The sequence below is a fragment of the Grampus griseus genome (genome assembly GCF_964374135.1).
Source record: "Grampus griseus genome assembly, chromosome: 16".
In the NCBI taxonomy this organism is placed as follows: Eukaryota; Metazoa; Chordata; class Mammalia; order Artiodactyla; family Delphinidae; genus Grampus; species Grampus griseus.
The window spans coordinates 41,089,614-41,104,198 of NC_139010.1; the positions used below are offsets into that span (position 1 = coordinate 41,089,614).

At 41.4% G+C, this 14,585-nt stretch overlaps 1 protein-coding gene across 1 annotated transcript in view; it reads left to right on the plus strand.

The window, feature by feature from the left end:
* Nucleotides 1-2,381: 2,381 nt before the first annotated feature.
* Nucleotides 2,382-14,585, plus strand: part of ZFAND4 (zinc finger AN1-type containing 4) — a 72,081-nt gene continuing 59,877 nt past the window's right edge. The window contains exon 1 of the mRNA XM_082673239.1: nt 2,382-2,457. The gene's annotated coding sequence lies outside the window, so the exon portion shown is untranslated. The remainder of the gene's footprint in view (nt 2,458-14,585) is intronic.

The window sequence follows — 14,585 nt, forward strand, 5'->3', positions numbered from 1 at the left end:
TTGGTTACTTTTAAGGTTGAATTGGGAATTGCTCATAGTCAGAGATTTCGTATAGCTCTCACACATCAACTGTTTGTCCAGCTCTGCTGCGAGAATGACCCAGCAGCAGAAGAGGGCACACACTAGCTGCCTATTCCTTTTCCCTATCCCTTTAGCGCATCTTCCTTCTGTCCCTTAGGTTACTTGTGTACAGTTTCCTGCTCTGAGCCCAATGTGGGATCTGACTCAGTAAGCATTTGTTAAACATGTTTTTCTTTTGGAATGATCAAATCTGCTGACCCATCATTAGGATTGATTCCAGGGAATTCAGGAGACAATAGAGTTGGAAAATAGGCAAATTGCTATTTTGAGAGGGTTGAAAGCGGGAGGGAACTTAACACTCACTGGTCCAATGGTAGGCACTTTTCATGTCAGTCTCCTTAACTCTACCAGATAGGTGTTGTCCTCATTTCACAGATGAGGCTAAAATCTGGAAGCAGAGTGGACCAGCGGAACAAGTTTGGATTTTTTTATTGAGACCTAGATTTAAATCTGCCACTTAGAGCTGTTTGAGTATAGGCAAATTGTTTCACCTTTCTTAGCTTCTGTTTCCTTCTTTGTCAAGTAGGGGTTTCAGTACCCACCTTGCAGGATTGTGATGGGACAGAATATGCAAAGATCCTTGTTAACTATCTGGCACTTGAAACATGGTAGATGATGATGGTGAGAATGAATGAACTGGCCAAGAGCTTCCAGTGTTGGAACCCAAGGCTTTAAGCTCATCCACCTGACTCCAAAGCTCCTTCTCACAGTTCTCCCTGACTGAGAGGGGTGGCAGGTTTTAGAAACTAAGGTTTTGCTTCAGTAAGATTCATTTCATCACAGGCACTCATTTAAGAATTTAGAATACAAAGATAATAATCATATCTCTGTCCTCACGGGGCTCCAGTCAACTCAGTATTAGAGTTTAAGAAGGAACCAGTGGCAAGAGAGCCTGAAGATGAGTGAAAGCACAGTCCCTTATCATACATATACCTCAATGTATACTCAATGGTTTGTTGAATGATGGAGATAATTTGGTGGGTGGGGTCTCAGAGGAGAGTAAGAAGGGACAGGCAATGGAGATTAGGCATTGGGGTTCATTTTAGACTGGTTCCTCCGAGTCACAAGATGATAAGTGAAGCTGCAGTGAGAGGGAGATTACTGTTTATTGTCAGTTGAGTAATCCACCTAGTAAAATAGTAGGCCAGGAGGGCTGGAAAATCTGTAAACCTTGGATTTAGAATACCTACAGGAAATGAAGATAAAAAGAAGCAGTGGGGGTCCATGTCAGGCTGGAAGGTTTGTGTTGTCTGTTATGTTGTGCACCTGAGCTCAACAGCTTGGGAATTAGAACTGGAGGGAAAAAAAAGGGTGGCTGGGCATAGCCGACGCTGCGATTTGACAACCCAAGGTACCCACTCAATTTCAACTCTACAATTCTCAGTAAATTGGGTGAGGAATAAATGGATAAGATCTACAGAGCTTGTTTGCTTTCGCCCTTGCTTTCAACCAGGCATGGCAATGTCCCCATGTTTCAGATGAGGTACGTGAGACCAGAAACGTTAGAGGTCAGTAAAGCGCAGGAAGGGTGATTTGTTTAAGCCAGGCCGGCCTGGACCGCACTGGAAGTGCACAGGCTCTGGGAAGGCCATCGACGGGGACTATCCCCGCAGCACGTCGGGCACCTCTAAGAGCGCCTTAATTTGGTGTCAGGGAGGGTGTTGTCCATACTCTCCTTAGGCCACAGGCCAACCCCACCGTTCCCAGAAGCCTGTGCGACTGGTCTCCAGCCCGCCCGCTTCGGCCGGAGTCAGCAGGCCACTGTTAGTAATATAGGATTAACATCCGGGCCTCTCCTAACCAACAACCACCACCGAACGCAAAAGAAGCACCGGCTCCCGAGCACCCGCAGGCGTCCGGCGGACAGGTCCCGCCCCTGCCCCCGCTGATTGGAGGGCGACGCGAGCACCGGCGAGCGATTGGTACGCGGTGTCACAAAGGGGCGGGGGCGCGGCGACCACTGAGCGTTGCTTTTCGGTTCTTGCCGCGGCGGCGCTCGCGGGGCCGCACCTCCTTACTGGCCTGCGGGTGGGCGAGGGAGTGGACGAGAGCCGGTGAGGGCAAGCGGGCCGGATGGGGAGGGCGCCCAGGGCCGCGGGCCGCTGAGCCGGGCCGCGCTGCCGTCGCTGGCCTCCTGGCCTCGCCCCCTCCGTCGCCGCCGCTGCCCCGATACCGGCGCGGTGGGCCGCCTTCGCGGAGGAGACAGCCTCCACTTTTCCGTCCTTCCGCGAGCGCGACGCGGGGTGCCCCGCCCCGTCCGACAGGTGCTGCCCTCCGAGTCGCGGATTCTGACGCGGAGCCTAACCGCTGCCCTCCTGATCTGGCCCATGCGTCTGGGTAGTCGGAGTTTATCCTGGAGGAGCACGGGCTGCGCAGGTGACTCCGTTCTCTTCAAGTGCCTAACACTGAAGGCTCGAGGAGGCGTTGGCTTTGAAGGATTTCACAGTCCCGCTAGGAAATTGATTTCAGAGTTTAGGGTACATGATGTGGTGGATATAATTCTGAAGCTTGTATTTAAAACTTAGGTATATTTCCAGGCTTTAGTAAAAACGGTTCATTAAGAGTCGGTATTTTTAAGGACTGCATAACATGCTGGCTCCCTTTATGTCGGAGGAAGAGTTTAAAAGAAATGCTCTTATATGGCTGTTCTTTACAACAGAGTTTATCGATAAAGCTGATTCCGAGTTACTGAAATTAGTTATTCAGCACTGTTATCGCATTACCTTCTTTAACTTCCCTTTCATCTTTGATGGTTGTGTTTTAAGAACTTTTTCAGAAGGGAGGAGAGAAATGTTTTGGAAATTGATTTAGAAACGTCTTTTGATGCCATTACTTTTTTCCCATGATTTTTTTTAACATCTTTATTGGAGTATAATTGCTTTACAATGGTGTGTTAGTTTCTGCTTTATAACAAAGTGAATCAGCTATACATATACATATATCCCCATATCCCCTCCCTCTTGCGTCTCCCTCCCACCCTCCCTATCCCACCCCTCTAGGTGGTCACAAAGCACCGAGCTGATCTCCCTGTGCTATGCAGCTGCTTCCCACTAGCTATCTGTTTTACATTTGGTAGCGTATATATATCCATGCCACTCTCTCACTTCGTCCCAGCTTCCCCTACCCCCTCTCCGTGTCCTCAAGTCCATTCTCTACGTCTGCGTCTTTATTCCTGTCCTGCCCCTAGGATCTTCAGAACCTTTTTTTTTTTAAATTCCATATATATGTTTAGCATACGGTATTTGTTTTTCTTTCTGACTTCACTCTGTATGACAGTCTCTAGGTCCATCCACCTCACTACAAATAACTCAATATTGTTTCTTTTTATGGCTGAGTAATATTCCATTGTATATATGTGCCACATCTTCTTTATCCATTCATCTGTTGATGGACACTTAGGTTGCTTCCATGTCCTGGCTATTGTAAATAGAGCTGCAATGAACATTGTGGTACATGACTTTTTGAATTATGGTTTTCTCAGGGTATATGCCCAGTAGTGGGATTGCTGGGTTGTATGGTAGCTCTGTTTTTAGTTTTTTTAAGTAACCTCCGTACTGTTCTCCATAGTGGCTGTATCAATTTACATTCCCACCAACAGTGCAAGAGGGTTCCCTTTTCTCCACACCCTCTCCAACATTTATTGTTTGTAGATTTTTTGGTGGTGGCCATTCTGACTGGTGTGAGGTGATACCTCATTGTAGTTTTTTTTTTTTTTCTTTTTTTTGCGGTACGCGGGCCTCTCACGGTTGTGGCCTCTCCTGTTGGCGGAGCACAGGCTCCGGACGCGCAGGCTCAGCGGCCATGGCTCCGGGCCCAGCCGCTCCGCGGCATGTGGGATCTTCCCCCACCGGGACACGAACCTGTGTCCCCTGCATCGGCAGGCGGACTCTCAACCACTGCGCCACCAGGGAAGCCCCTCATTGTAGTTTTGATTTGCATTTCTCTAATGATTAGTGATGTTGAGCATCCTTTCATGTGTTTGTTGGCTATCTGTATATCTTCTTTGGAGAAATGTGTACTTAGGTCTTCTGACCAGTTTTGGATTGGGTTGTTTCTATTTTGATATTGAGCTGCATGAGCTGCTTGGAAATTTTGGAGATTAATCCTTTGTCTGTTGCTTCATTTGCAAATATCTTCTTCCATTCTGAGGGTTGTCTTTTCGTCTTGTTTATGGTTTCCTTTGCTGTGCAAAAGCTTTTAAGTTTCATTAGGTCCCACATGTTTATTTTTGTTTTTATTTCCATTCCTCTAGGAGGTGGGTCAAAAAGGATCTTGCTGTGATTTATGTCATAGAGTGTTCTGCCTATGTTTTCCTCTAAGAGTTTTATAGTGTCTAGTCTTACATTTAGGTCTTTAATCCATTTTGAGTTTATTTTTGTGTATGGTGTTCTTCAGTGATCTCTTGGTTATTTAACAGTGTATTGTTTAGCCTCCATATGTTTGTATTTTTTAGTTTTTTTCCTGTAGTAGATATCTAGTCTTATAGCATTGTGGTCAGAAAAGATACTTGATACGATTTCAATTTTCTTAAATTTACCAAGGCTTGATTTGTGACCCAAGATATGATCTATCCTGGAGAATGTTCCATGAGCACTTGAGAAGAAAGTGTATTCTGTTGTTTTTGGATGGAATGTCCTATAAGTATCAATTAAGTCCATCTTGTATAATGTATCATTTAAAGCTTGTGTTTCCTTATTTATTTTCATTTTGGATGATCTGTCCAGTGGTGGAAGTGGGGTGTTAAAGTCCCCTACTATGATTGTGTTGCTGTTGATTTCCCCTTTTATGGCAATTAACATTTGCCTTATGTATTGGGGTGCTCCTCATCTATGTTGGGTGCATAAATATTTACAATTGTTATATCTTCTTCTTGGATTGATTCCTTGATCATTATGCAGTGTCCTTCTTTGTCTCTTGTAATAGTCTTTATTTTACAGTCTATTTTGTCTGATATGAGAATTGCTACTCCAGCTTTCTTTTTTTTTTTTTTTGCGGTATGCAGGGCCTCTCACCATTGTGGCCTCTCCCGTTGCGGAGCACAGGCTCCGGACGCGCAGGCTCAGCGGCCATGGCTCACGGGCCAAGCCACTCCGCAGCATGTGGAATCCTCCCAGACCGGGGCACAAACCTGTATCCCCTGCATCGGCAGGCGGACTCTCAACCACTGCACCACCAGGGAAGCCCCTCCAGCTTTCTTTTGATTTCCATTTTCATGGAATATCTTTTTCCATCCGCTCACTTTCAGTCTGTATGTGTCCCTAGGTCTGAAGTGGGTCACTTGTAGACAGCATATATAGAGGTCTTGTTTTTGTATCCATTCAGCCAGTCTGTGTCCTTTGGTTGGCGCATTTAATACATTTACATTTAAGGTAGTTATCGATATGTATGTTCCTATTACCATTTTTTAAATTGTTTTGGGTTTGTTATTGTGGGTCTTTTCCTTCTCTTGTGTTTCCTGCCTAGAGAAGTTCCTTTAGCATTTGTTGTAAAGCTCGTTTGGTGGTGCTGAATTCTCTTAGCTTTTGCTTGTCTGTAAAGGTTTTAATTTCTCTGTCGAATCTGAATGAGATTCTTACTGGGTAGAGTAATCTTGGTTGTAGGTTTTTCCCTTTCATCACTTTAAATATGTTCTGCCACTCCCTTCTGTGCTTGCAGTTTCTGCTGAAAGATCAGCTGTTAACCTTATGGGGATTCCCTTGTATATTATTTGTTGTTTTTCCCTTGCTGCTTTTAATATTTTTTTTGTATTTAATTTTTGATAGTTTGATTAATATGTGTCTTAGTGTGTTTCTCCTTGGATTTATCCTGTATGGGACTCTCTGTGCTTCCTGGACTTGATTGACTATTCCTTTCCCGTATTAGGGAAGTTTTCAACTATAATCTCTTCAAATATTTTCTCAGTCCCTTTCTTTTTCTCTTCTTCTTCTGAAACCCCTATAATTTGAATGTTGTTGCATTTAATGTTGTCCCAGAGATCTCTGAGACTGTTCTCAATTCTTTTCATTCTTTTGACTCCATTACTCTTAATAGCTAAGCATGTTTTTTAAATTATTGGTAAAAATTCTGACGTACTTTTTTCTCTGCCTTCTTCTTTCCTCTTCCTCTTCTATTTTTTAGCTGTCCTTGTATCATTTTCCATCCTGTTTTTGAGTCTCCATTGCCCCTCATTTACCAACATCATAGGGTTCCATAATCTGCTCAGTCAAGCATGCTCTAACACAACTTTCATAAGTTGTCCATGGGGCTTCCTTGGTGGCACAGTGGTTAAGAATCTACCTGCCAATGCAGGGGACACGGGTCGAGCCCTGGTCCAGGAAGATCCCACATGCTGTGGGGCAGCTAAGCCTGTGCGCCACAGCTACTGAGCCTGCACTCTAGAGCCCATGAGGCACAACTACTGAAGCCTGTGCGCCTAGAGCCCGTGCTCTGCAACAAGAGAAGCCACCGCAGTGAGAAACCCGCGCACCACAACGAAGAGTAGCCCCAGCTTTCCGCAACTAGAGAAAAACCCGCACGCAGCAACGAAGACCAAACACAGCCAAAAATAAATAAAATAAAATAAATAAATTTATTTAAAAAAAAAAAAGCCCAGGGCTGATTCAGACTTGCCACATCAGTGAGTTCATCCAAGTGTAAAGTGATATGTTTAAAAAAAAAAAAAAAAAAGTGTCCACGGACCCCGCCCTTAGTACTGGCTAGGTCTTTGGCCTACTGGAGCTTCCGTTTGCCCCTCTGCTATCATCTAGTCCTCCAGTCTGGCTTAACTAGATTTCCTAGACTTACTTTGCTCTCTGTTACAGTGATTTCTACTGCTGAGGAGAAGTATAATTATTTCCTAGAGGCACACATTTCAGCTTTGAATTTGGTTACCAATCTTGCTTCTTTTTGGATTTTGGAAATTACTGCATTGATTAGGGCCCAAATTTGTGGTGGTGTTCCAGTGCAATTAGTGCTGTTCTAGGTTGCAAGTTTTCTTTTCGCCCATAATTACTCTGTACATTCTTGTTGCAGATGAAGGACTTCCAAATCTGTCTTTATGTTACCTTCTCCCACCATTTGTTTATTATATTTGGGGTATTGTTGTGGAAGACTACTGTGGTGAAAAAAATGATCTTTATATCTTATGTCTCTAAATTCCTTGGACAGGCACTGGTCACCCATGTCTTTATTTCTGTAATATTCAGTTCGGCATTCCTGACCCCTGACCTCTGTTGCTAGATCTTTTACTATGTAGATAGGAGTGCTCTTGGCTTTGGGGGAATGGACACTGATAATTCTGTAGTACATTCTTATTTGATATAGGATGATAAGTATGTTCTTAAGAATCCACATATTATCCAAAATTGTATTATAAAAGCAGTCATTTCAGTGAGGTAGGAAAAGGGGTTAGGTTCCGTCATTATTCCTACAGACATGTCAATGTATTAAGGATATAAGAGACACAGCCTGAGCAATACAGCCACTTATTTGGCTTTTACTTGAAAGTAGTGGTCTTTTACCACTGTCACCAGCATTATTATTATTATTATTTAATAGATCTTTATCGGAGTATAATTGCTTCACAATACTATGTTAGTTTCTGCTGTACACCAAAGTGAATCAGCCATATGCATGCATATGTCCCCACATCCCCTCCCTCTTGAGCCTCCCTCCCACCCTCCCTGGTCATTGCAAAGCAACGAGCTGATATCCCTGTGCTATGCTGCTGCTTCCCACTAGCTAACTATTTTACATTCGGTAGTGTATATATGTCAATGCTACTCTCACTTCGCCCCAGCTTCCCCCTCCCACCCCATGTCCTTAAGTCCATTCTCTATTTCTACATCTTTATTTCTGCCCTGCAACTAGGTTCATCAGTACCAATTGTTTTCTTTTTTTAGATTCCATATATATGCATTAGCATACGGTATTTGTTTTTCTCTTTCTGATTTACTTCACTCTATGACAGACTCTAAGTCCATCCACTTTACAACAAATAACTCAGTTTCACTTTTTTATGGCTGAATAATATTCCATTGTATATATGTGCCACATCTTCTTTATCCATTCATCTGTTGATGGACATTTAGGTTGGTTCCATGTCCTGGCTATTGTAAATAGTGCTGCAGTGAACATTGTGGTACATGTCTCTTTTTTTGCGGTACACGGGCCTCTCACTGTTGTGGCCTCTCCCGTTGCGGAGCACAGGCTCTGGACGCGCAGGCTCAATGGCCATGGCTCACGTGCCTAGCTGCTCCACGGCATGTGGGATCTTCCCGGACCAGGGCACAAACCCGTGTCCCCTGCATCGGCAGGCAGACTCTCAACCACTGCGCCACCAGGGAAGCCCCATGTCTCTTTTTGAATTATGGTTTTCTCAGAGTATATGCCCAGTAGTGGGATTGCTGGGTCATATGGTAGTTCTATTTTTAGTTTTTTAAGGAAGCTCCATATTGTTTTCCATAGTGGTTGTATACAACCACTATGCGGGATACACACCAACAGTGTGGGAGGGTTCCCTTTTAACCACACCCTTTCCAGCATTTATTGTTTCTAGATTTTTTGATGATGGCCATTCTGACCAGCATGAGGTCATTGTAGTTTTGATTTGCATTTCTCTAATAATTAGTGTCATTGAGAATCTTTTCATGTGCCTCTTGGCCATCTGTATGTCTTCCTTGGTGAAATGTCTGTTTAGGTCTTCTGTCCATCTTTTAATTGGATTGTTTGTTTTTTTGATATTGAGCTCCATGGGTTGTTTGTATATTTTGGAGATTAATCCTTTGTCTGTTGTTTCATTTGCAAATATTTTCTCTCATTCTGAGGGTTGTCTTTTTGTCTTGTTTATGGTTTCCTTTGCTGTGCAAAAGCTTTTAAGTTTAATTAAGTCCCATTTGTTTGTTTTTATTTCCATTACTCTAGAAGGTGGGTCAAAAAATATCTTGCTGTGGTTTATGTCAAAGAGTATTTTTCCTATGTTCTCCTGTAAGAGTTTTATAGTGTCTGGTCTTATATTTAGGTCTCTAATCCATTTGGAGTTTATTTTTGTGTATAGTGTTAGGTGGTGTTCTAATTTCATTCTTTTACATGTAGCTGTCCAGTTTTCCCAGCACCACTTATTAAAGAGGCTGTCTTTTCTCCATTGTGTGTTCTTACCTCCTTTGTCGTGAATTTGGTGACCATATGTGAGTGTGTTTATCTCTTGGCATTCTATCCTGTACCATTGATCTATATTTCTGTTTTTGTGCCAGTACCATACTGTCTTGATTACTGTAGCTTTGTAGTTTAGTTTGAAGTCAGGGAGCCTGTTTCCTCCAACCTCATTTTCCTTTCTCAAGATTGCTTTGGCTATTCAGGGTCTTTTGTGTTTCTATACGAACTGTAAAATTTTTTGTTCTAATTCACCAGCAGTATTATTAGCATATTACTTTGTGTTATTATATTTATTACTCATTATTTTGATAAAAAGTATAACAGCACTCAGAGCAGCTGTGCTGCCAGCAATAGCTTTTCTTCCTATGGTGCCGTATCTTCAGGAACATTAGCAGTCTGCACAATGCAATTCAGGTTCCCTATTTAATTAATTATATTCATTATGCTTAATTATATTAAATATACTCCCTAGTTAATTGATGAATTTTATATATTGGTTTTATATATTGAGCTATGGTGAATTTTTATAACTCAGTATAATTAATATAATTAACTATATTGAGTTATAAAAATTCACTGTAGCAGAAATCTCTGTACGTTATGAGTTGCGTAAATATTGGTGGAGTTAGTTTGGAATGAGTAATGATTCCTATGGGAAACCAACATTTCTCCAAACAAACTTTTATAGCATAACCAAACACTTCTTCATGTCTAAAGCAGGGATAATACCTTACCTATATTACAGGTTTGCTCTAAAACTCAGTTGAGAGGATGAATATTTATTTACTCTTTCATTGAACAAACCTTTAATGAGTACCAATATGTACAAAACACTGTGCTAGGTGATGGGGTGGTAAATCAGATGCCCTTCCCTTAAGGAGCCTGCAATTTAGTAGAATAAGAAAGTCATGTAAAAAATGAAATTGATTGTAATGGGTGCCATATATGATGGAGATCAGGGTGTGAAGGGGAGGAACTGTAAACGGCTTTGTGGAATAGTTTCTATTCGACTTGAGTCTTGAAAGATCACAGGTGCTTGTCAGGTAGCCAAGTGTGGGAATGGTGGTAAGTAGAGGAAAGCAGGAGCAACGATATAGAGACCAGTGTTTTCTGAAGCCGCAGTTACAAATGATTAGAGGATAGAAGTACCAGATATATTGCAGGATGGGATGAGGTATGTGTATAAATAAAATAGGGCTGGAAGGTGAGATGCATGATCTTAGGAGCCTTTCTAAGGAGTCTGAATTCTGTAGACAGTGGGAAGCCATCGTGGGACCTTGAGCTAAGAAATAACATGATCAATTCTACATTTTAAAAAGATAACTGTGCTTCACATCATATGTCATTAGGGAAATGCAAATTAAAACAATGAGATACTATTATATGCCTATTAGAATGGTCAAAATCCAGAACACTGACAACATCAAATGCTGGTGAGGATGTGGAGCAGTAGGAGCTCTTATTCCTTCCTGGTGGGAACGCAATATAGAACAGCCACTTTTGAAGACACTTCGGCAGTTTCTTACAAAACTAAACATACCCTTACTGTAAGATCTAGCAGTTGTACTCACTGGTGTTTACCCCGGTAAGTTGAAAACTTATACGTCTACACAAAAACCTGCACATGGATGTTTATAGTGGCTTTACTCATAAACTATTCTGTGTGATACTATAATGATGGGTACATTACTATACATTTGTGGAAATCAATAGAATTTGCAACACCAAGAATGAACCCTAATGTGAACTATGGCCTTTGAGTGATAATGATGTGTCAATGTAGGTTCATCTGTTGTAACAAATACACCACTCTGGTGTAGGTTGTTGATGGTGGGAGAGGCTGTGCATGTGTGGGGGCAGGGAGTGTGTGGGAACTGTCTGTACTTCTGCCTAATTTTGCAGCGAACCTAAAACTGCTCTAAACAATAGTTTATTTAAAAGGAAAAAAAATTCAGGCTTTAGGCTAACTTAGATTCATTTCCCTCATTTAGTCTGAATTGATGGTTTCACCCCAGTGCATTCTAAAGTCAAATATTAAAAAATTTTAGAACTTTGAGTGACCTTTCCCCCTATTATCTATAGATAATTAAAAGTAAAGTAATTTCTGAACTATGTGATGTGATACCCTAATCCAGTTTTTATTAAACTTTCTTTTTTTAAAAAAGATAACTGTTGACATCCTAGAGAATGGATCAGAAGAGTGAAGGGCAGGTGTCAAGGATTATAGCTAGGCTATCAAAGTTGCTCAGTTAAGAGCTAATGAAGACCTGAACTAAGTCCTAATCAGTGTGGCTGGAGAAGGTCACAGATTATAGAAATGTTAAGTTGTACTGTTAGGATTAGATACCTTGAGGCTAGCAGAAAAATCTAAAATGATTCCTAGCTTTCTGGCTTAAGTGATTAGGTTAATGGTGGTACCCTTTACCAAGATGGAGACTGTAGGACAAGAAGGAGGTTTGTAGGAAAGATGATTAGTTTTGGACGTGTTGGATTTCAGGTGTCTGTCTTGTATCCAGATTTTACTTGATTTTAAAGATTTATTTATTATTTATTTATTTTGTTTATTTTTGGCTGCATCAGGTCTTAGTTGTGGCACTTGGGATCTTCGTTGAGGCATGTGGGATCTTTTGTTGTGGTGCACGGGCTTCTCTCTAGTTGTGGCATGCGGGTTTTCTCCTCTCCAGTTGTGGCGTGCAGGCTCCAGGGTACATAGGCTCTGTAGTTTGCAGCACGTGGGCTGTAGCTGAGGTGCGTGAGCTCAGGAGTTGTGGTGTGCGGGCTTAGTTGCCCCATGGCATGCGGGATCTTAGTCCCCTGACCAGGGATCGAACCCACGTCCCATGCTTTGTAAGGCAGATTCTTTACCACTGGACCACCAGGCAAGTACCTATTTTTATTTTTTTTTAAATGTTTATTTATTTATTTATGTGGCTGCATCAGGTCTTGGTTGTGGCACGTGAGCTCTTTGTTGTGGCGTGTAGGCTTCTCTCTAGTTGTGGCGTGTGGGTTCCAGAGTGTGCGGGCTCAGTAGTTGCGGCACATGGGCTTTCTAGTTGTGGCACGCGGGCTCTAGAGCATGTGGGCTTAGTTGCCCCGTGGTATGTGGGATCTTAGTTCCCCAACCAGGAATTAAACCGGTGTCCCCTGCATTGGAAGGTGGATTCTTTTTTTTTTTAAATAAATTTATTTATTTATTTATTTATTTTTGGCTGTGTTGGGTCTTCGTTGCTGTGCACAGGCTTTCTCTAGTTGTGGCGAGTGGGGGCTACTCTTCGTTGCAGTGCACCGGCTTCTCACTCTGGTGGCTTCTCTTGCTGTGGAGCACGGGCTCTAGGCGTGTGGACTTCAGTAGTTGTGGCATGCGGGCTCAGTAGTTGTGGCTCACGGGCTCTAGAGCGCAGGCTCAGTAGTTGTGGCGCACGGGCTTAGTTGTTCTGCGGCATGTGGGATCTTCCTGGGCCAGGGCTTGAACCCGTGTCCCCTGCATTGGCAGGTGGATTCTTAACCACTACGCCACGAGGGAAGTCCCCTGGAAGGTGGATTCTTAACCACTGGACCACCAGGGAAGTTCCTAGTATCCAGATTTTAGATACCTGTGAAAATCATGTCTATAGAATGGAGATGTAGGTTATTAATCAAACCACAAGTTTTAAAAAATAACTTCTCCTTAATCACATTGTTATGAAAATTGCGGTGACTTCAGTGATATATCCTTTGGCAAAAAAAAGTAAAAAATTTATCACCCATTTTTCTTCTTCATTCCTGCACTGCCCTGGTGTTCACATTCTGTTCACCTAGTCTTACAGATATTCTTCCCCCACTCTGAGGCTTTACCCATTCTGAAATACATTCAAGAGTCTACCTACCTTTAGGGAATACTTCTCAACTTATTTTATGAGGGCAGTATTACCTTGATATCAAACCAGACACTAGATCAATAACTTGTATGGATATAGACACAAAAATCTTCAAAAAATACTAACAAACTAAATCTAGTAACATACATAAATGATTACAGACCATATACAAATGGATTTATCCCACTGATTCAAGGTTGGTTCAATATATCAAAAAGCAGTCAATGTAATACACCATATTAATAGAATATGAGACAAAAACCACATGATCATCTGAGACACTAAAGAAAAGTATTTGACAAAATCTAACACTGTGATTTAAAAAAGACAACTGACACCTAAACTAAGTAGGAATAGAAGGGAACGTTCTCCATCTGATAAAGATTACCTATGAAAACCCCACAGCTAAAATCATAACTCGTGGTGAGAGGCTGAATGATTTTCCCTACAACAGGAAAAAGACAAGAATGTTTGCTCTAACCACTTCTATTCAACCTGTATTGGAGATTCCAGGCAGGGCAATTAGGTAAGAAAAGGAAATAAAGGTCATCTAGATGGGAAAGGAAGAAGTTAAAATTTCTGTTTGTAGTTGACATTATCTTGTATGTAGAAAATCCTAAGGAATCCACTTAGAAAAATACTAGAACTACTGAGTTCAGCAAGGTTGCAGTGAACAAGACCAATATATTAAAATCAATTGTATTTTTATACACTAGCAATGAGCAATCTGACAATGGAACTAAGAACAATTTCATTGATAGTGACATCAAAAAGAACAAAATTCTTAGAAACACGTTTTTAAAATACAAAACGTATAATCTGAAAGCTATAAAACATTGTTGAAAGCAATTAAAGAAGTTATAAATAAACTGAAAGATATTGCATGTTGATGGATTATAAGACTTAATATTGTTAAGATGGTAATACTATCCAAATTAATCTGTAGACTGAACACAGTCCTTATCAAAATCCCAACTGGTGTTTCTGCAAAATACACAAGCTGATCCTATAATTCCTATGGAAATTCAGATGACCCAGAATAGCCAACAATCTTGAAAGAGAAGAACAAGTTAGAAGACTCACACTTCCCGATCTCAAAACTTACTACAAAGCTACAAAGACAGTATGCTACTGGCATAAGGATAGACATATAGATCAATGGAACAGAATTGAGGTTATGGTCAGCTGGTTTTCAACAAGGGTGCCAAGACAATTCAATGAATTTAGAATAGTCTTTCTAACAAATGGTGCTGAGACAACTGGTTATTTGTCTGCAAAAGAATAGATCTGTACCCCTATTGTACAACAACCACAAAAATAAATTCAAAATGGACTATAGACCTAAATGTAAGGGCTACACTATACAATTCTTAGAAAAATATGTACTGGTCAATTGTTATTACCTTGCATTAGGCAAAGCTTTTAAAATATGACACCCAAAGTATAAGCAACAGAAGAAAAATAGTAAAATTGGGCTTCATTAAAATTAAAAACTTTTGTGCTTCAAAGGAAACT